Genomic DNA, 21,413 nt, shown 5'->3' with positions numbered 1-21,413 from the left:
TGTTAAGGTTAGCCAAAGAACATGTCTTCATCAAAATGTAATGAAAGTAAAATTGTACATAATTCATGAAACGTTTTAATTTAATGTTTTAAATTTTGTTTCATATTTTAATAAATACGGCCGGGGGGGGTAACTCCCCCCCGCCTTCCAAAAGTTCAAACCTGTGTCTGTCTCCTCCCATTGGGGAATTGGTGTTGGGAGGGGGTGGCGGGCATCCCGGCCATATGGAAAGGGAAGACCACTCGGTCCCCCCGAACGTATGGATGGGTGCCCCGATCCCCCCGGGAAACCATTTTGGGCGGGGGGCGTGGTTCGGCTGGTATGCCCAAAGTGACGTAGCCGGAGCACGCCCTTCCCTCCCAGGAGGGGTTGTCCTAGACACCCGCCCTGAAGACCGCGCCCAGTGGGCGTACCTGAGGAGGGTCCCCGCCCTCCCGCAGACGGATAAATAGAACGGGAATCCAAAGAAGCGTCCTCTTGTTCCAGTGCTCTGAAGGCTGCACCACTCGTTGCTCGTGAGCCCTCGACGGTACAAGCGGCAATTTTTTGACCCACCCACCAGCCACTATTGCAATGTTTGTTTGAATAAAGTAATTGTTGATGATATCCGATTGTATTAAAGAGATGCAGTCACGTTTTCAGTGTTTATGTAGGCCTTGGGATTAAAGAAATGTGTATAGGCCTTTTTTCCTTTGTAGAAAAGTAAAGGAGTGTTTCGCGTAATGAAATTGTCTTCTGCTTTAGGACTTTTTTCCCTTTGTAGAAATGTAAAGTTGATGACTCGTCAAGCTGTGTCAGATTAGGCGAATTTTTTCTTCCCTTAGTAGATAAAACAACTGTCGTATTTATTTTTTGGTCGGGCGGTAAGGTCATGATCGGTGAGCAGTAATTTCAAGGTCCCTAGAGGGGGGCGCCACCCAGAATAGATGGGAGCGCCCGGGGGGAGGCGGCCATTGGCCCCTTCCCGGGGAGGCGGCACCCACTACGGATGGGTCGCCTAGGGGGAGATGGCCATAGGCCCCTCCCATGGGGGAGACGGCTAGATGCCCCTCCTACGAATTTCCCGGGGGCCGGATATCCGCTCCGGCGGAAGAGAGTGTGGGGATGGGGGGGAGTCCACGCTGTCCTTCCTACAGATACCTCACACGGGAACTCGGATGACCTTTAAGATGGCGTAGAGTGAAAGGGGGCCCCCACGACAAGGGAAGTTACAGTTGGCAATGAGGGTAAAGTCCTCTGCGCATGCGCCACTCACACCGTGAGGGCGGGATTTTGGTAGTAGGGATCTGACACCGGTTAAGACCTTGCCGTTGGCCCTTAATGCTAGGATGTACAATTTTAATTTAGAATGTATGCATTTTTAAGGATGCTAGACTCGGCTAGGAAACCTTTGTATTAGAGATCTGTTAAGGTTAGCCAAAGAACATGTCTTCATCAAAATGTAATGAAAGGAAAATTGTACATAATTCATGAAACGTTTTAATTTAATGTTTTAAATTTTGTTTCATATTTTAATAAATACGGCCGGGGGGGTAACTCCCCCCGCCTTCCAAAAGTTCAAACCTGTGTCTGTCTCCTCCCATTGGGGAATTGGTGTTGGGAGGGGGTGGCGGGCATCCCGGCCATATCCAAGTTCTCTACTTTTTTACTTCGGGATTCTAGAATTTCTGTTACTGGTGCAATGTAGGATTGTATCGTTTTCTCTAAATATTGCACCAGTCCCTCGATACTGGTAGGAGTTAGAATTTCCTTTGAGTGTGTATTTCCACTATTTTGGTGTACCTCACCCTCCCTCTCATGGTCTATTGGAGTTTGGACTATTCTCTTCCTTTTGCGTCTATATCTCTTACCCTGCTTGCTGACTATCAACCTTTTCCTACTGTGAGTAGATTTCCCTTTAGGGCGGGCAGACCCATAATCGATTTCACTACTTAACAGACTAGTGTTACTTGATTCTACAATGGGGATAACACCATTAGTGTCACCGCCATCTAACTCCCCTATATCATTTGACACTTCGTTCAGTGTTATGGGTTGCGGTATGACACTTATTGTCAAATTGGGCGTTAATGACAATCTACTCTCCCTAACAGAGAACACAGTAGGTTCTAAAGGTTGTGGTACAGCAATCTGATTTTGGTCATTCCTTGGCAGGCCTGCAAAAGATTGTCATAAAAGAGAGTCATGTGATAAAGTTGTTTCATTTGTGATGTTAACAGGTGTATTGACTACTTTTGGCAATTGGGTTATTAAGCACATACTAGGTGGTAAGGATAGTCTTCTTTCTGTATTTTCAATCGCGTTGACAACAACCCCAATAGTTTGCTGCAGCATTCTATCGATAGCGGTTAGGGTAGGTAATGGAGTTGGCGCCAATGTTTGTTTTCTTGTAGCAGAACGTGTATGCATAGGAGTTTTTTGTACCACCGCTCTACTTTTACTTTTACCCTCCATCAGGGCTAGTACGAACTGCTACTCGTTATACTGTGTATGTATGTATGTATGTATAGGCATTTATATAGCGCACTACTTACCCGGAGGGTCCCAAGGCGCTTCGACCGCTGCGAAACCCTTCCTGGCTTCCCTGAGAGATGGTCCCTTAATGGGTATCTCCAGGGTGAGACCAGGCATCCCCGGCGGTCTGGTGGGGCCGTTAGTGAAGATGAGGCAAGCTAATGCCCAGAGTTGCCGAGTGTGATCGCTGATCAGAGTGGGCACCGAGGCGAGAGAATTATCGAGTCCGCTGACCCTGGTCCAGAAACCTGCCGCGCCGGGAATCGAACCCTGGTCCCGGGCCGTCCTCTGCTCTCGGGTCTGCCGCCTCTAACCAGTGAGCCACGACACGGGTGGGGATTACCTTGATAGGGATGATGACAAAGCCAAAGGGGGTGGCCCAGCCCAGTCTCTTGCGGTCTCTGAGGGCCTCAGAGGGCCCGCCCTTTGCCCAGGCTTAGCCCGGCACTGACCAGCGCGCGATCCCGCAACGCGGGAACTGCAGCTGTTTTTGTCAGTCCTCCGGGCGCTGGGATGCGGTCATCAGGCGTCGCCCCGGCAAAGGATGCTGGGAAATGGAGTCCCCCACTCGGCGGCCGCAGAAAGCAAATAGCGGCGGCGGGGGGACTCGAGTCAGCGTTTGGTGTTTTTCGCTGACCTTCAGGCACAGGAATCAGGTAGAGAGAGTTTAGGACCTGTTCTTGTCCTCAGCTGTCCAGCAAGTAGTGGGCAGCTGCTACGTTTAGGTTTTTGCGCAGTGGCGCAACCTGGACCCTAATGTGATTTATGTGCTATGCTGATTTATGTGCTTATACTTTTGGGTGTTAGGAAAAGTACTGTGTGTAGTATGTTTTGCGCACCCTGTCTTGATGCCTCTAGATTTGGTTTATGCCTAGGATCCGCTTCCGAATTCAGTTGAAGCATAACTGCACGATGGTCTGACCAGAGAAGTGGACGTGCAGTAGTGACTTGAAGAGGGATTGTCTGAGAAAATGCCATCTAATGAGTGGCCAGATGAGTGTGTCGGAGCTGTCACTAACGGGTGAGATCGAGACTTGTCCCAGGGTCTGAGAGATCGATCCTATCTTTATTGAGGTACTGGGTTTTTCAGAACCGGTACTGATCCAGTAACCCAGCGGTGTCAGTGGCAACACCCAAAGACCTCGAGTACTTTCCTGATTCATACCACTGAAACACGAGTCTTCTAGGTGAAGTCAAAGATCGAATTTATTGGCTGCAACCAAGTAACAAGCGTCCTAGAAGTACAACACGGTGTGTATATTCTCAGGAGACTGCTCAACATTACAGAACCAGGCTTCTCTTTTTATACAGAATTTTAGGCTTTAGGCAAACATTCTTAGATTTACAGTGCAAACATTCTTGGATTTACAGTGAGCTATTCACATATTTTCATTACAAAGAAAAAGCAGAGTCATGATGACAAGTCCACATTTAGTGTGTCCAGTTCGTGATCAATTACCCGGAAAGGCCCAACATTTTCATCAGATATCGGTGTACCCTCAATAAAACCGGGCTCCTCCTCATCATAAAGCACAAGAAGAGAAAAGAGAAGGGACAGGTGTGAGCAAGATTCGGGCGGGGGTGTGTGTGCGATGGGAACAGTTTATGGCCTGTTGTGCTTTGATGCTATCTTGTTCGGCCACTAGGAGAGGAACTGACCAAACAGGTTTGGCTTGGGGCAATGGTTCCAGCTTGCCCAGGTCACAGAAAAGTCAATCAAGGTGTATGTGTCCTTTGATATCGAATTCAGCTGTGGTTACAAGCCCATGTGAAGGGCAACTCACAAAATGGCTGCCAAGCGTAAAATGGAACCCAAGGGTTAAAAACCGAAAATGGCGATTTCGAGGTGAAATCGTTACTCGATTATGACGAAAATGCTTATGCATAGTGTACTAGCCATTATCGGTCTTTTGGTACCAAAATCGTCATGCTACAACAAAGTTTGTTGCAGGAGTCCAGAATTTTCAGAGCTACAAACCCTCCTTTTGCCCTTACATAGGCAATTTAACCTAATCTCATGCTAATCTGAGTCCAGGTCTATATTCCTAAAGTCATTGAGATGTTGCTGTAACATCATTCTGGTACTTAGTTCGTATTTTGACACAGGCTTCCTTACACATGATGTAACACAGAGGCCACATATTGCAGGAGCACACTGCACGCACAGACAGAACAGGAAAAGAATGGCCAAGACCATCCCAATGACCATCAGAATTTTCCATCCCCAGCTGGATATCAGTTCCCAGAACCATCCCATGAAAGACCAATCTCCTTTATCCACATGAATACAGGGAAATCAAAAAATGGAACAATGTTAATGTTAATGTTAAAAATGATTTATAGAGCGCACTTACACCGATTGGTTTCATGGCGTTGTAGGAAAGGCAAGGTTCGTGGCTCGAGAGGACATTAGTTGTAGGCTTGCTTATAGAGCCAGGTTTTAAGTGCTCCTCTGAATTTAATGAGGTCCGGACAGGCTCGGATTTCGAGGGGAAGGGAGTTCCAAAGTCGAGGAGCGAGTGTGGCAAATCTGCAGCCTCCTGTGCGCTTCCGTCTGAAGGAGGGGGTTTGGAGAAATGAGAGGTGGGCTGAGCGTAGGTTGCGGGTAGGGGTGTGCTTGACTATCAGGTTGTCTATGAATTTGGGGCTTTTGCAGTGCAAAGATTTAAAGATCAAGCATCCTGTTATGAAGGTGCAGCGTTGAGACATGGGGAGCCAGTGTAGCTTCCTTATTAATGGGGTGGCTGGTTGGCATCTGAGTTAGCTTCCGAGGACCGGTTTCTGGCATTCAGCTGGAATGCCAGAAACCGGTCCTCGGAAGCTTTTTCCGGTCCAGGGAAGACATGGATTGGCAGTTCGGGCTGGACTGTTCCCATGAGGCACAGGGTCAGACTGATTTGCATATAGCCATGTCTGAACTGGGTTGGCAGAGTGGGCTAAAGAACGGTGATGGATTAAACCCAGATCTTTTGACTGGGTGTGAGTGTTTGATTGATTCAGATGCTCCGTCCATCACCACCCCCTTTTGTACCGCTTTTGGCCGCCATAAGTGTTGCAGTGTATGCTCAGACGTGAGTCCCTTGGTCACTTTGCCACTGGATTCAAGCAAGCTGGGCTGAAGACTGCTGGAATGCCAGAAACTGGTCCTCGGAAGCTTGTTTCCGGTCCAGGGAAGACATGGCTTGGCAGTTCGGGCTGGACTGTTCCCATGAGGCACAGGGTCAGACTGATTTGCATATAGCCATGTCTGAACTGGGGTGGCAGAGTGGGCTAAAGAACGGTGATGGATTAAACCCAGATCTTTTGACTGGGTGTGAGTGTTTGATTGATTCAGATGCTCCGTCCATCACTACCCCCTTTTGTACCGCTTTTGGCCGCCATAAGTGTGGCAGGGTATGCTCAGACGTGAGTCCCTTGCTCACTTTGCCACTGGATTCAAGCAAACCGGGCTGAAGACAGCTGGAATGCCAGAAACCGTCCTCGGAAGCTTGTTTCCGGTCCAGGGAAGACATGGATTGGCAGTTCGGGCTGGACTGTTCCCATGAGGCACAGGGTCAGACTGATTTGCATATAGCCATGTCTGAACTGGGGTGGCAGAGTGGGCTAAAGAACGGTGATGGATTAAACCCAGATCTTTTGACTGGGTGTGAGTGTTTGATTGATTCAGATGCTCCGTCCATCACCACCCCCTTTTGTACCGCTTTTGGCCGCCATAAGTGTGGCAGGGTATGCTCAGACGTGAGTCCCTTGGTCACTTTGCCACTGGATTCAAGCAAGCTGGGCTGAAGACTGCTGGAATGCCAGAAACTGGTCCTCGGAAGCTTGTTTCCGGTCCAGGGAAGACATGGCTTGGCAGTTCGGGCTGGACTGTTCCCATGAGGCACAGGGTCAGACTGATTTGCATATAGCCATGTCTGAACTGGGGTGGCAGAGTGGGCTAAAGAACGGTGATGGATTAAACCCAGATCTTTTGACTGGGTCTGAGTGTTTGATTGATTCAGATGCTCCGTCCATCACCACCCCCTTTTGTACCGCTTTTGGCCGCCATAAGTGTGGCAGGGTATGCTCAGACGTGAGTCCCTTGCTCACTTTGCCACTGGATTCAAGCAAGCCGGGCTGAAGACAGCTGGAATGCCAGAAACCGGTCCTCGGAAGCTTGTTTCCGGTCCAGGGAAGACATGGCTTGGCAGTTCGGGCTGGACTGTTCCCATGAGGCACAGGGTCAGACTGATTTGCATATAGCCATGTCTGAAATGGGTTGGCACAGTGGGCTAAAGAACGGTGATGGATTAAACCCAAATCTTTTGACTGGGTGTGAGTGTTTGATTGATTCAGATGCTCCGTCCATCACCACCCCCTTTTGTACCGCTTTTGGCCGCCATAAGTGTGGCAGGGTATGCTCAGACGTGAGTCCCTTGCTCACTTTGCCACTGGATTCAAGCAAGCCGGGCTGAAGACGGCTGGAATGCCAGAAACCGGTCCTCGAAGCTTGTTTCCAGTCCAGGGAAGACATGGCTTGGCAGTTCGGGCTGGACTGTTCCCATGAGGCACAGGGTCAGACTGATGTGCATATAGCCATGTCTGAACTGGGGTGGCAGAGTGGGCTAAAGAACGGTGATGGATTAAACCCAGATCTTTTGACTGGGTGTGAGTGTTTGATTGATTCAGATGCTCCATCCGTCACCACCCCCTTTTGTAAGGTATAGGGAATTGGGGTAGTCCAGGTGAGATAGATCAGTGGCTATCACCACCTGGGTAAGGGCCTCTGGTGTAAGGAGACGATGAGCCTTTCTTATTTTCCTGAGTTGGAAAAAACATTTAGAGACTACGAGACCCACTTGCGATTTCAATGAGAGATCGCTGTTTAGTGTGACTCCGAGTGTTTTTGCCGATGGTAAGGGAGAAGGTGGGGGGCCCATCTCTGAAGGCCAATAATGTGGGCCCCAGTACTTAGGACTGTCCCCTGTAAGTACCAGCTCAGTCTTGCCAGGGTTTAATTTAAGATGGTTTCGGTCCATCCAGTGTTGGATGAACCTCATGGTAGACTGGAAGCTGGTAATTGAACTCTCAGTGTTGTTTATCGTAAAGAGCAATTGTAGGTCGTCTGCATAGTTGAAGACCGTCACCTTTCTATCTCTGAGGGACTGAATTAGGGGGAAGATGTAGAGGTTGAACAAGTGGGGGGACAGGGAGGAGCCCTGTGGGACACCCCATGTGATTTTCTGTTTGGGGGCAACCAGGTGCTGCTGACTGAAGCCCCTCCCTGGAAGGAAGATCTGCACAAGGCACGACTGACAGACGCCCAAGCCTGGAAGGAGGATCTGCACAGAGCACAGTTGACAGAAGCCCAGGCCTGGAAGGAAGATCTGCACAGAGCACAGTTGACAGAAGCCCCTGCATCAAAGGAAGATCTGCACAAGGCACGACTGACAGAATTCAGAATTCCTGCCTGGAAGGAAGATCCGCACAAGGTGCAGCTGGCAGAAGTCCCTGTCTGGAAGGAAGATCTGCACAGGGCACAGCTGACAGAAGTCCTCCCTGGAAGGAAGATGTGCACAAGGAACTGCTGACCGAAGTCCTCCCTGGAAGGAAGATATGCACAAGGAACTGCTGACCGAAGTCCTCCCTGGAAGGAAGATCTGCACGAGACACAGCTGACAGAATGCTTGTCCAGAAGAAAGATCTGCACAGGGCAAAGCTGAGAGAAGTCCATCTGGAAGGACGATCTGCACAAGGTGCAGCTGACAGAAGCCCCTTCCTGGAAGGAAGATCTGCACAAGGCATATCTGACAGAAGCCCCTTCCTGGAAGGAAGATCTGCACAAGGCACAGCTGACAAAAATTCTGATTGGAAGGACGTTCTTCACAAGGCACAGCTGACAAAAGTCGTGCCTGGTAGGAAGATCCGCACAATGCACAGCTGAAAGAAGCCCTGCCTGGAAGGAAGATCTGCACAAGGAGCAGCTGACAGAAGCCCTGCCTGGAAGGAAGACGTGCACAATGCACAGCTGACAGAAGTCCTGCCTGGAAGGAAGCTATGCACAAGGAGCAGCTGACAGAAGCCCTGCCTGGATGGAAGATCCGCACAAGGCGCAGCTGAAAGAAGTCCTGCCTGGAAGGAAGATCTGCACAAGGAACTGCTGACCGAAGTCCTCCCTGGAAGGAAGATCTGCACGAGACACAGCTGACAGAATACTTGTCCAGATGAAAGATCTGCACAGGGCAAAGCTGAGAGAAGTCCATCCTGGAAGGACGATCTGCACAAAGCACTGCTGACAGAAGCCCCTTCCTGGAAGGAAGATCTGCACAAGGCATATCTGACAGAAGCCCCTTCCTGGAATGAAGATCTGCACAAGGCACAGCTGACAGAAGTCCTGCCTAGAAGGAAGATCTGCACAAGGCACAGCTGACAAAAATCCTGCCTGGAAGGAAGATCTGCACAAGGTGCAGCTGACAGAAGCTGCAGCCTGAAAAGAAGATATGCACAAGGCGCAGCTGATAGAGGTCCTGGCTGGAAGGAAGATCCGCACAAGGGGCAGCTGGAAGAATTAATGCCTGGAAGGAAGATCCGCACAAGGCACATTTGACAGAAGTCCTGCCTGGAAGTATAATCTGCACAAGGCACAACTGACAGAGTCCTGACTGGAAGGAAGATCTGCATAAGGAGCAGCTGACAGAGTCCTGCCTGGAAGGAAGATCTGCACAAGGCGCAGCTGACAGAAGCTGCAGCCTGAAAAGAAGATCTGCACAAGGCGCAGCTGACAGAGGTCCTGGCTGGAAGGAAGATCCGCACAAGGCGCAGCTGGAAGAAGTCGCTGCCTGGAAGGAAGATCCGCACAAGGCACAGCTGACAGAAGTCCTGCCTAGAAAGGAAGATCTGCAAAATGCGCGGCTGACTGAAGTTCTCCCTAGCGGTGACCACACAGCAGTGAGAGGACGACAAACAACAAGATCCTTCAAGCCCAGCTAGCCACACTGGACAAAATGTACACCAAAGGCCTGATTTAGATTTCAGCGGATGGTTTACTCCATCACAAATATGACAGGTATCCTTCCCGCCCCATTAAATATGTATTACATCCTATGGCAATTAAAATAAGGCAGACCGGATATCTATCACATTTTGATTAGGCCTTGGTGTAGTTCGCAGAGTTTTAGTCCGCTGAACTCCACGAAGTGCCAGGGAAACCACGCCGCACTCTGCAAACTTACGTTAGTGGCAGAGTTTCTAAGTTACACTACTCTCACAGATTTTTTGTGCCAGGAGTTTTTCCCGCATTGTAAAATCAGCGCCAACAGCGCTACGGGTCGCACCAGAGGGCGCTGCTGCTCGAATTGACATTCTAATCAAGTGGCAGCTTCATCAACGAGAATGACTAATTTCTACACTCGAGTGGTCGCGACCTGCCGCGACATTCCGCAATGAGAAATCTCACCAGGAGGAGGTCTAGCGCGTTATATTTTCTCACAAGCGCTCGTCACCTTACCATTGGCGAACCGCTTGAGAAAAAAACTCTGTTCTACATCACTTTGAGGAGTTTTTGGGGAACGGAGTGGGCAAAACTTTGCGAGGTCTGCCGGCAGAGCAGAATTCTTCAACCACACCTAGTTTTGAGGCAATACTCTGTTGGACAAATTCCTAACTAGGCCCTATGTCTGCAATAATTGTTGTAGAAGAAGTGAGATCCATGGCCTTCAATCAATCAATCAATCAGTGAATCAATCAGTCATTTGTAAAGCGCTGGGGGGGCTGCTACTGATCGAACATTCAGGTCTTGAGTATCCTCCTGAAGGTGAGCAGGTCTTGGGTCTGTCGTAGGCTCAGTGGGAGGGTTTTCCATGTCTTGACGGCGAGGGGGGAGCAGGATCTCCTGCCGGTGGTTGTTCTTCGGATGCGCGGGACCGTGGCGAGTGAGAGGTCGGCGGAGCATAGCTGGCGGTTGGGGATGTAGAAGGAAAGTCGTCTGTTGAGGTAGGCTAGGCCGGTCTTGTGGAGTGCCTTGTGTGCGTGGATGAGGAGCTTGAAGGATATTCTCTTGTTGATGGGGAGAGAGTGCAGGTTTCTCAGGTGGGGGGTGATGTGGTCCTGGCGTCGAGGATCAGTTTTGCCGAGGCGTTTTGGTTAGGTTGCAGTCGTTTGATGAGCTTGGTTGGGGCTCCCGCGTGGAAGGCGTTTCTGTAGTCGAGTCTGCTGCTGACGAGGGCGTGAGTGACTGTTTTTCTTGTATCTGTCGGGATCCATCTGTAGATCTTGCGGAGCATGCGGAGGGTGTTGTAGCAGGAGGAGGAGACGGCGTTGAATTGCTTGGTCATTGAGAGCGGTGAGGCGAGGATGATTTCCAGGTTGCATGTGTGGTCGGTGGGTGTCAGGGCTGCCCCCAGTGCCGTCGGCCACCAGGAGTCGTCCCAGGCTGAAGGGTTGGCGCCGAGGATGAGGACCTCCGTATTTTCAGTTTAGCTTCAGACGGCTGATCGTCATCCAGTCGGCGATGGCCTTCATTCCTTCGTCGAGGTTTGCTTTGGCGAGATGGGGTCCCTGGTGAGCGAGAGGATCAGTTGAGTGTTGTCGGCGTAGGAGAATATGTTGAGGTCATGCTGCCGGGCTACTTGTGCGAGCGGGGTCATGTACATTTTGAACAGTGTCGGGCTGAGGGAGGATCCCTGTGGTATGCCGCAGATGATCTCGGAGGCTACAGATCCGAATGGGGGGAGGAGGACGCTCAGGGTTCTGCTGGAGAGGAAGGAGGTGGTCTATTCCAGAGCCTTGTCTCGAATCCCTGCAGTGTGGAGGCGTGTGCGCAGTGTGTAGTGGCAGACGGTGTCAACGGTGGCAGAGAGGTCTAGGAGGATGAGTGCTGCGGTCTCACCGTTGTCCAGGAGGGTCCTGATGTCGTCGGTGGCGGCAATGAGGGCGGTCTCGGTGCTGTGGTTGATGCGGAACCCTGACTGGGAAGGGTCCAGGATTCTGTTTTCTTCGAGGTACAAGTTAGTTGTCTGTTGTCGATCTTCTCGATGACCTTGGGTACGGAAGCAGAGAGATGGGCCGGAAGATCTTGAGGTCTCGTGGGTCTGCCTTAGGTTTTATGAGTAGGGCATTGATCTCAGCGTGTTTCCAGCTCACTGGGAAGGTCGCTGTCTCGAGGGAGAGATTGATAACATTGAGCAGGTGGGGTTCGATAAAGCTGCCTGCTTTGTTGAAGACGTGGTGCGGGAATGGGTCTGACGGAGAGCCGGAGTGGATTGTGCTCATGGTCTTGATGGTGTCATTGATGCTCACGCTGGCCCAGGCTAGCAGGGGATCGTGGTCGATTGTGTGTGGAGAGTGTGTTTTGTTGCTGTCTGTTTGGGGCTGTCTGGGTGTTGAAGCTGTTGTGGATGTGTGCTATCTTGCGGTGGAAGAAAGTGGCGATGGAGTCTCACAGGGCTTGCGACGGCAGGATGTCTTTGGTGTTGGAGTTGGGGTTGGAGAGTTTCTTCACTATGTTGAAAAGCTCCTTGCTGTTGTGTGCGTTGTTGTTGAAGCGGTCTTTGAAGGAGGTCCTCTTGGCAGCCCTGATGAGGTGGTGGTGGTTGCGGATGGTGTCCTTTTGTGCTGCGTGGCTATCCGGAGTCTGTTCACTGTGCCATTTCTTCTCTAGTTTCCGGCAAGCTTGCTTGGAGGCTAGGAGTTCTGGGGTGAACCAGCTGGCCCTCTTGCTGGTTTCTCAGTGGGGGATTTCTTCGGCGGGGCGAGGGTGTTGGCGCAGTCGTCGATCCAGCATCTGAGGCTGTGGGCAGCGTCGTCGGTGTTGGAAGGTTCGGTGGGTGGGCTGAGAGCGAGGTTTGTACGTAGTTGTTCTTCTGTGATTTTGCTCCAGCAGCAGCGGGGGATCTGTTGGGCGTGGTGATGTGTGGTGGGTTTCTGGAAGGTGAAGTGGATGCAGCGATGGATGGTCCAGAGGAGTTCGGTGGTGTGGTTGAAGGAGACGTGCGGGCTTGAGGAGAAGACTGGGTCGAGCGTGTGGCTGGCGGAGTGGGTGGGCGTTGTGACGAGTTGACTGTCTGAGGTTGTCGATTAGGGTTGCGGAGTTGCTGTAGTTGTTGTTCTCAAGGTGAAAGTTCAGGTCTGCGAGGAGGATGTAGTCTCTGGAGGTCAGGGCGTACATGCTGATGAAGTCGGCGATGGAGTCGCTAAACTAGGGGTGGGCTCCGGGGAGTCGGTAGATGAGGGTGCCTCTGAGGGTGGAGTTGGGGTCTGTGTGGATCTGGAAATGCATTGGTTCGGTGGTGCTGAGAGTATCGTCTGTGCTAGTCGAGACCCTGATGCTGTTCTTGTGGACGATGGCGATTCCTCCTCCGACTCCGTTGGTTGGTGCGGTCTCTGCGGGTGATCTTATAGCCGTCTGGGATGGCTATGGCGATGTCGGGTGCGGAGGAGTCGTTCATCCAAGTCTCTGTCAGGAAGGCGACGTCCGGGGATGTTGTGTCGAGCAGGTCCCATTGCTCGACGGCGTGTTTGTGGGTGTTCAGTAGAATGCATCGGAGGTGGTTGAGGTCTTTCTTGGCGGGTGGTTCGTCGGCTCTAAGACTGGTGTAACTGCAGTTCCGGCAGGTGAAGGGACCGTATGTGCGTTTCGGGGCGGCCTTGAAGCAGGTGTGAGTCTGTCCAGAGTTGAGAGTGTGCAGAATGCTGGCATCATAGTTGTGGCGTTCCTCGTGGTGAGTGCGGGGACCAGGGGTTCTGGTGCTGGGTGCTGTCCAGGCAAGACGGGCACAGATGGGCTTGCCTTAGGCGCACCATCGGGGCGCAAGTGGCATATATGGGGAGGTGGGAGGTAGGAGCAGCTGGGAGGCGGGGGCAGCAAATGGGCAGTCATGGGGAGGGGCCACAGGTGACACAGCTGCAGGAACGGTGCGGGATGACAAGGGAACAGAAGGCAAATTAGGCACAAAAATAGAGGGGAAACTAATGGAACAGAAGGCAAAAATGGGCACAGTGTTACAGGGGCAACGAGGGAACAGAAAGCAAAAACGGGCACAGGGCTACAGGGGCAGCTAAGGAACAAAAGGCAAAAACGGACAGAGAGACAAAGGAGCAGCGAGGGGGACAGAAGGAAAACCGGACAGAGAGACACAGGGACAGCAAGGGTAACAGATGGAAGAAACAAGTACAGAACAAGTACAGGCAGCCAAGGAGGCCAGAGAGCAGCACAGAGAACAACAGTCACAGGCACAACGACAATAAGGCAATACAGGCAATACAGTAAAGACAATATATAGCAGGAGAGGAACAAACCTACGGCCTACCACTGGCCACCAGGGATGAGGCGCAGGTGGTAGCCTGCGGCTGGTGGAGGCCCTCGAACTTCCTCAGCAGCGGCTGCTGGGGCAGGGACACACAGGCGGTGCTGTGCAGAGGGGGGTGACCTTCCTGGTAGGGTCAAGGGTCTTTTCCTCACCGCGCATATGTGGGGAGTTGGGAGGGAGGAGCAGCTGGGAGGCGGGGGCAGCGAATGGGCAGTCAAGGGGCGGGGTCGCAGGGGACCCAGCGGCGGGAGTGGTGCGGGACAACAAAGGGAACAGAAGGCAAAAGGACACAGGAATACAGGGGCAACGAATGGAACAGAAGGCAAAAACAGGTACAGTGTTACAGGGGCAACAAGGGAACAGAAAGCAAAAACGGGCACAGGGTTACAGGGGCAGCTAAGGAACAATAGGCAAAAACGGGCAAAGAGACACGGGGGCAGCGAGGGGGACAGAAGGAAAACTGGGCAGAGAGACACAGGGACAGTGAGGGGAACAGAGGGAAGAAACGGGCACAGAACATGTACAGACAGCGGGGGAGGACAGAGAGCAGCACAGAGAACAGCACAGAGAACAGCAGTCACAGGCCTTGTGACTATCAGGCCGTTATCTGAATTCTGATGAACCTCACAGAGTGAGTGTGCAGCAAGAGTGCAGTAGAGTGGCCAAAAGACAGGAAATTAGGTAAACTTGAATATGAGAAATATGGAAAGGTAGAAATGCTACATCACCTGTGGATAACTGACACCTACTCCCACTCTGCCAAATGCCCATCCAGTCACAAAGTGGCATCTGGGCCCCAAACGGTAATGGTGGAAAAGGGGGAAAAAGGAGTAATATGCACACATCTGCTGCGGGGATAAGTCAGGTAAATTATTGGTTGTGATGGATCCTCTATAAGTACTTGTAGCAGGTTGTGGAGGTAAAGGCAGGAGGCAGGTTTTAGTGATTGAGGGTTTTAATTGTTTAAACAAGAGATCGATACAGGTCTTCCTCACAGGGAACCTTCTGGGGGATCTGCTCCTCTGCGTTCGCCTCCGGGGTCTGGGTTCCTCCTCCCGAGTCCGCCGCCGGGGATTCCGGCCGGACCGCGGCTCTTCCGCCTCCGTGATGCCACCAGGACCGCCGCCCAGGAGAGAAGAGAAGAAAGGCAAGTATCAGTAAAACGTCCGGGACACTAACGTTGTGCTAGGGAAGGGAGTGAGGGATTCACCATCAGTGCTCGATACAGTACGCCGTGAGGGAACGGGGTGTGAAGGGAGAAAGGGAAGAAAGGGAAGGCAGGTCAGGGGACGGATCTACCCCTCCTCTCCACCCAGCCGCTATACGGCTCCGTACCTCGGATAGCCACACACCTCCTGGCGTGCGGCTGGGCGGATCGTGATGCCGATGGCCTCCTGGCTCCCGCGCCGCCAACGGGTCACTCCTCCTCTCTGCCGGGGATAGTACAAGGATTCTTCCGGTCTTCTCCGCTTCTTCTCTCGACTCTGCTCCAACTCTCGACTCTGCTCCAACTCCTCCTACGCTGCCAGTGAATAAGCACGCCTGGGTGCTGTCAGCTGCAGTTTTTGACGACGGTATAGGCTCCTCCTCCTCGCCAATGTGGAGCCAGTTAAAGGGACCATCGTCCTCATACTCCACGTCCTGTATAGTATCGGGTTCCACTGCATGCCCCCAATCGTTAGTCTGTGAAGAAAAGAGGGGGGTCACATGATGAATACCCCGCAGGGGTTGTCGCCCACGTAGGCATAAGGGGGGCAGGCCTCCCCGTGTTACAGTACTAAATGACTGATATTGTTGAATATTATATTATATGAATCAACATCTGTTTGCCTTATCTGCGTGTATAATGTAAAGGACGGGCCTTACAGTGAACCCCTCACTCTGTTTTACACAAAAGCCCTGGAAGGAGCTGCATCTTACAGAACTTTATCTACTCTAGGAAGAAATAAAGACTTGCATTTTAAAGTTGTCTTTCAGGGTCAGAACTGGGTGCTGTAAGCTGCACCAGTTTCAGGGAGATGGGCAGATGGTATGGCGATAGGAAACCCCACTCAACTCATAATAATGTTCCAATCTTCCCAGTTAGAAGAAACCAGAAATGCTTGAACCAAGGGAGCTGTTGAAAGTGTCAAAGGTGGCTTATGAACAGCGAGGTAAAGACAGGAGTTGGCATTTGAGATGATCTTAAGTGAATAGGAAAGGAACGAGAAGAAGTGTGTGACTGGAGTTACTTTTGTTGTATACTTCGTAAAGAGTTACTGGAAATTTTGCAGCCAAGCCTCATCCATCTCTTTTTCTAAAATCTATTGTTGTTTAAATTAAATCTTGACCAGTCCGTCTATCTTAAGCTATACCAATAAGTACTTGGGAGCTCTGTGAGCGCCCTTACTTTGCTCAGTTACAATGTGATCACTGGTAAATCACCTCCTTTTCACATATAATTATGATGTCACCTGATCAATAGAACTTTTAGTTAAATATTTGTGTATGATGAAATATTCCTTGCTAAGTTTCAAAGGCGGTAAAGAAGAAGGGGGAGATTTACTAACATTTTGTGCTGTGTTTTCGTCACAAAAGTGGCACAAAACAGCTCAAAATCGTTTTTTTCCTAATTTACTTTCAGACAAATAACGTAAAATGAATGTGAAGCAGCGCATAGCACTGCGTAACATTACTTTGCGCCAGGGGGGCCTAACAAGGGGGGGTGCATGGGCGTTCCCCTGCAACCACCCATGGTTTCTCACGCTAAACCCAATTTACCAAATACAGTAGATTGGGTTTAGCGTGAGAAAACTTCACCCTTTTAACCTAGGCGCAAGGAAGGAGAAATTCTTTAATTTGTCCTTCCTTTTCTAACTTTGCATCCATGCTGCACTGTGCAAAACGTATACAAAAAAGGAAAAGCTTTCCCTCGTATCTAGGCATAGTATTTTGTACAAGAAGGGTGTCCTTCCTATTCAAAACCTATGCTGGACTCACACACACACACACACACCCTAGTGCTCTTGTGCTAAGGTGTATGCATGGCGCAGGGCTGCTGTAATCAGTGCTGGTGCAAGGGAAAGGGAAGGAGAGAGCCATATATTTGAAAATATGGTGCTCTCCTGCTCCCTCCCTGCCGCGCAACGCAGCACAGCCTCGCGTGGTGGGGCTGCGCTGCATTGCGTGGAGATTTGGTAAATCTCCCCCAAAATGTCTTTTTCAACCAGTTAAACATTGTGAATTCTCATTCCATTATGTTTCAATTTAGTAATGTTAAATATCTTTACATCCAGCAGAAAACAAGCCTTGAATGTATGAAATGACCATCAATAAAGAAGCTAATGCTGTAAATCTTCAATAATAGCAAAAATATTGAGCTACAGTATTCAGGAAAACATCAGCGCAGTCGGCGACAGAGGAACCTGCACACAAATTGACAGATCCTGGATGAAGCGTCAAGGGCAGTTCAGTGATTGTAAGAGGCTAAGCTGTGCACTTCCACTGCACAAGACGAAGAAAGGACCTTAGGAAAATTGAGGCAACAACAATAACAAACCGCCTCCTGTATAAACAAGTCTCATATACCAACTTTAATCATGGGATCGGTATGATGTGATTACTGTAGTGCTTTGTTTTCTAAAATGAAGACGAGCCATCATTCTGTGCTCTAGGTGAATTGTAAAATCTTTCTGGACAAACCACAGTAACCAGAGAAGAGCACAACAGAGCGGAGCCGGACAACTGACTGGTAAAGGAAAGAGGAGTTCTTCTAGCTACAATACAACAGACTGTTCCAATTTGCACCGGCCAGAAGGAAGATAAATCTTTACCGGCAAGCGTGCATAGCCATAATCCAATCTTAAGGCACAATCACCTACAAAGACACCTTCTACGTATTAGGAGTGTAGCAAATATTTGGTGGCTATTGCATTTTATTGTTAAAACAGAAATCAAACGTGTAAAATACCGCACACATAAAAAGTGTGTGAAAAAAACTCAAGTGCTTTATCAGTCATGTTGGCCCATCAGGAAATACAGTCATGGGATGTAGACAAATATATACCCGACCCACAGACACTAACCAAGAAAGAAGAACCACACACATGCAGCGAGAGCTTTAGTTTGTCATCACTACTCAAGATTCATCAGCACACGTACACAGGACAAAAACCATTCAAGTGCAGTGAATGTGTAAAGAGCTTTAGTCACTTATCAAGCCTTCAAAGACACCAGCGAACTCACACAGGAGAAAAGCCATTCAAGTGCAATGAATGTGTAAAGAACTTTAGTCAGTTATCAGAACTACAAAGACACCAGCGAACACACACAGGGGAAAAGCCATTCCAGTGCAGTGAATGTTTGAAGAGCTTTAGTCGGTTATCAAGCCTTCAAAGTCATCAGCGAACACACACAGGAGAAAAGCCATTCAAGTGCAGTGAATGTGCAAAGTGCTTTAGTCAGTCATCACACCTCCAAACTCATCAGCGAACACACACAGGGGAAAAGCCATTCAAGTGCAGTGAATGTTTGAAGAGCTTTAGTCGGTTATCAAACCTTCGAATTCATCAGCGAACACACACAGGAGAAAAGCCATTCAAGTGCAGTGAATGTGCAAAGTGCTTTATTCAGTCATCACACCTTCAATTTCATCAGCAAACACACACGGGGGAAAAACAATTTAAATGCAGTGAATGTGTGAAGAGCTTTAGTCAGTTATCAAGTCTTCGAACACATCAGCGAACACACACAGGGGAAAAACCATTCAAGTGCACTGAATGTGTAGAGAACTTTAGTGAGTTATCAAGTCTTCGAACACATCAGCGAACACACACAGGGGAAAAACCATTCAAGTGCACTGAATGTGTAAAGAACTTTAGTCAGTTATCAGCACTACGAAGACACCAGCGAACACACACAGGGGAAAAGCCATTCCAGTGCAGTGAATGTTTGAAGAGCTTTAGTCGGTTATCAGGCCTTCAAAGTCATCAGCAAACACACAAAGGAGAAAAGCCATTCAAGTGCAGTGAATGTGTAAAGAACTTTAGTCAGTTATCAGAACTACAAAGACACCAGCGAACACACACAGGGCAAAAGCCATTCCAGTGCAGTGAATGTTTGAAGAGCTTTAGTCGGTTATCAGGCCTTCAAAGTCATCAGCGAACACACAAAGGAGAAAAGCCATTCAAGTGCAGTGAATGTGTAAAGAACTTTAGTCAGTTATCAGAACTACAAAGACACCAGCGAACACACACAGGGGAAAAGCCATTCCAGTGCAGTGAATGTTTGAAGAGCTTTAGTCGGTTATTAGGCCTTCAAAGTCATCAGCGAACACACACAGGAGAAAAGCCATTCAAGTGCAGTGAATGTGCAAAGTGCTTTAGTCAGTCATCACACCTCCAAACTCATCAGCGAACACACACAGGGGAAAAGCCATTTAAGTGCAGTGAATGTTTGAAGAGCTTTAGTCGGTTATCAAGCCTTCAAATTCATCAGCGAACACACACAGGAGAAAAGCCATTCAAGTGCAGTGAATGTGCAAAGTGCTTTAGTCAGTCATCACACCTTCAATTTCATCAGCAAACACACACGGGGGAAAAACAATTTAAATGCAGTGAATGTGTGAAGAGCTATAGTCGATTATCACACCTACAAAGTCATCAGCGAACACACACGGAGGAAAAATCCCTATCATTGTAGTGAATGTGACAGGAGGTTTAGTGACTCTTCAGCATTAAGGAATCATCATCAGACTCACACAGGAGAAAAACCATTCAAGTGCAATGAATGTGGAAAGAGCATTTTTAATCGATTATCAGACCTACAAAGACATCAACCAACACACACGGGAAAAGCCATACCATTGCAATGAATGTGTGGAGAGCTTTAGTCAATTATAAAGCCGTCAAAAACACCAGCGAAGACACACAGGTGAAAAGCCATTCAAGTGCAGTGATTGTGCAAGGTGCTTTAGTCCGTTATCAGACCTAAAAAGTCATCAGCGAACACACACAGGAGAAAAGCTATTTAAATGCAGTGAATGTGTGAAGTGCTTCAGTCAATTATCAGACCTACAAAGACATCAGCGAACACACTCTGAGGAAAAACCATACCAGTGCAGTGAATGTGGGAAGAACTGTAGTCGATTAGAAAACCTACAAAGTCATCAGCGAACACACACAGGGGAAAAACCATACCAGTGCAGTGAAGGTGCAAAGTGCTTTTGTCGCTTATCAAACCTCCAAACACATCAGCAAATACGCACAGGGGAAAAACCATTCAAATGCAGTGAATGTGCAAAGTGCTTTAGTCAGTTATCACAACTTAAAACATATAATCAAACACACACAGGGAAAAAACATTCAAGTGCACTGAATTTGCAAAGTGCTTTAGTCATTTATCAAGCCTACAAAGTCATCAGCGAACACACACGGGGAAAAACCCTATCATTGTAGTGAAAGTGACAGTTGTTTTCGCTTCTCTTCAGCATTAAGGTATCATCAGCTAAGTCACACAGGAGAAAAACCATTCAAGTGCAATTAAAGTGGGAAGAGCTTTAGTCGATTATCAGAGCTACTAAGTCATCAACGAACACACAGGGAGAAAACATAGAAGGGCGCTGAAAGTTTGAAGGGCATTTGATAGAAGACCCGACTAGCAGTAAAGAAGCAAAACAGATAACAGTATTTGCAGAGTTATAAAAGTGTTTGTTTCCAGAGATTGTTCACTTCCCTACTCAGAAGCAAAGCAACATGCTGCACCAGGATACACAGTGGGAGGCAAGCACAATGTGGATTAAAAGAAAAGAAACATTCTTGATTTTTATTTAATGAAGAAGAGATACAAAGAAAAAAATTCAATCACACCTGATCACACTTCCTGTAAAAGCAACACTGAACAATACTGGGACTAACAACTGTATTTTCAGCTATCTAGTAGGATTAGTGATAAAATCTATAAACCCAACACACCCAAAGTAGACATGTTGTCAGGGCTCTGGAGATGGAAGCTTCATTGGTAAAATGTATGTATATGTAATGAACTCAAGCTAAGCACAGGTGTTCAAGAAATAACCTATTTTTAGATATAACAGAGCATATACCTTGTTTTTAAGTAACGTTTGCTGCATCTTTTACACACTGTTTTCGGTTGATGGATCAGCTTGTGTCTCAGGCCTTATAACTAAGTGTGACCCATGGCTCCTCTCCAACTCAGCTCTCCCTATTCATTTTCGGCTGTGCCAACCTCTACTTTTTACCAGAATTGAGCCACTGTTATCGGCAGACTCTGTTTGAAGAATGTGGTGAAATAGCGAAATTCCACATCAAAAGCATATATGTGCTAGGACAATCTGTTGCACTCTCAGCAACTCGTCTTCCACACTGATTATCCTTTGTCCTGAAATGTTCCTCAGGATTTGTCATATGAATGCCAGAAGTGGCAGTGAGATTCATGAAGCTAAAGCTAACAGGAGTGTGTGGGAGATAGAGAGGGTGAGAGATACAGAGAGCGAGAGAGACAAAGAAAGGGGGTGAAAAAGAAAAAGAAATGGAAGGAGGGGGCAGGTGATTTTTATTCACCGAAAAATAGAAGAAGCAGCCGAAAACTTGTCAATGTGTGACATCACCATAGAAA

General features: G+C 48.9%; 1 pseudogene; it reads left to right on the top strand.

Moving 5' to 3' along the window:
* LOC147737453 (uncharacterized) overlaps nt 1-20,256 on the top strand; it is a 110,627-nt pseudogene extending 90,371 nt beyond the window's left edge.
* The last annotated feature ends 1,157 nt before the right edge of the window (nt 20,257-21,413 follow it).

Source organism: Lissotriton vulgaris, chromosome 1_1, assembly GCF_964263255.1.
Source record: "Lissotriton vulgaris chromosome 1_1, aLisVul1.2, whole genome shotgun sequence".
Classification (NCBI taxonomy): domain Eukaryota; kingdom Metazoa; phylum Chordata; class Amphibia; order Caudata; family Salamandridae; genus Lissotriton; species Lissotriton vulgaris.
The sequence above is the reverse complement of the archived record's forward strand: the minus strand, read 5'-3'. Positions and strand labels throughout refer to the sequence as shown.